We start from the raw sequence: 1,472 nt of genomic DNA, 5'->3' as shown, positions 1-1,472 counted from the left end.
TGCTCTCTCCACACTGGGATAAATAAAAACAAACACATCACATCTAATGTGGACATATCAGATGCCTTGTGAAACATAAAGGAACAATTCAGTTTCGAGCTATGGCACTTGCCGCATAGATGTGGGGGGGCCTTGCACCAATAGTGATAGTTACCACTGTATTTAGAAATTGAAAGCATTCGTGCAGACAAGGATGATTCTTTATATTTTTGGCTACCACTTCAAATGCCTCCACCAAGTGTTACAATGCTGCACGCAGCCATACTAAGGATCTCGCAACAACACCTGCAGGTAAAAAGCAGAAGCAGTCAAAGTGCTCTTTTAGGCAAGAAGCGTGCAAGAAGCAGAGATAACTGCATTTATTTCCATAATTCCCCATTTAAATGGCCTTTTCTTTTTGCTTAGACAATGCCTACGCCTAGCCACAGCAGCTCCCTCATACAGACTCCGCAAACCAAGAGGCCGTGGAGGCAAATGCAGGTAAGAGGCAATAAGCAATAGCACTGGTATCGACATTCATCTAATTTCTTTTTATTTCGTTTAGGCAGCCAGCACACCTCGAACAGCCACCTTGACTGCGGGTGTGTCACCCTAGTCGCCAAGGAAACATTTGAGGGAAAGTGACAGGCAATGTGAACAGACACTCCTCCATGTAAACAATACTCTTTCTCTCGGATGACTCCTACGCCTCACCACGCCAGCACACTTGTGCACAAAGATGCCGCAGAGGCACGTGCAGGTCAGAGGCAAGAAGCAGTGGCACTGGTGTCGACATTTACCCAATTTCTTTTTCTTACACTGAGGCAGCCAGCACACCTCGAACAGCCACCTCGACTGCGGGTGTGTTAGTTGATCCCTGTTGTACATATGCTCATAATAAACTTCAGTAAACTTGAACTTCATAATAAACTTGAAGGCAAATGGTACATTGATGCATTGTATTTTTGAACATTTATTGTACACATACAATATATGTTATACTTTGCAGTGCTACAGAGCGTATTTTGAAGCTTCCCCCTATATTTTGCACCTTTAATTACGTATGTGTTGTGTGGCCCTCAATGCAGTTCATGTTGTAGCAGCTGCTTTGTCTGTGTATCGCACATTGGCTTAAGCTCGTGATATCCACATACTTCTCTCACATATACAAAATAAAGTTCTATGTAGTCCTCAGTGTTACAACAAAAAATGAAAGTAAACAATCCGATCGTGGAATTATGTTTATTACAGTGATTCCTACGACAGTTACTGACAAGTTGACAACTTGAACTGGTCAATCGGTCCATAGCCTCCTCTATTTTTCAAAAATAAAGGAGGCTATGATCCGTCATGGCAAGGAATTGTATGTATACATAAAAAAAGGGGGTATGTGTGTGTTTGTAGTGGGGGTATAGGATTAGGGCGGTACGAAAAAATGTACCAACACCGTCCTCTAGACCAATTCCGTTGAGGTACCGTAACAAAACGTATTA

At 42.6% G+C, this 1,472-nt stretch overlaps 1 long non-coding RNA gene across 1 annotated transcript; it reads left to right on the top strand.

Annotated features, from left to right (window-relative positions):
* Positions 1–225: 225 nt before the first annotated feature.
* On the top strand, positions 226–926 carry LOC139057043 (uncharacterized). The gene is made up of 2 exons (XR_011512544.1): positions 226–480; positions 545–926. It is a non-coding gene; the product is annotated as an uncharacterized lncRNA (long non-coding RNA).
* Positions 927–1,472: the final 546 nt, after the last annotated feature.

Source organism: Dermacentor albipictus, chromosome 3 (genome assembly GCF_038994185.2).
Source record: "Dermacentor albipictus isolate Rhodes 1998 colony chromosome 3, USDA_Dalb.pri_finalv2, whole genome shotgun sequence".
Lineage (NCBI taxonomy): Eukaryota > Metazoa > Arthropoda > Arachnida > Ixodida > Ixodidae > Dermacentor > Dermacentor albipictus.
This window is presented reverse-complemented; position numbering and strand designations above follow the sequence as displayed.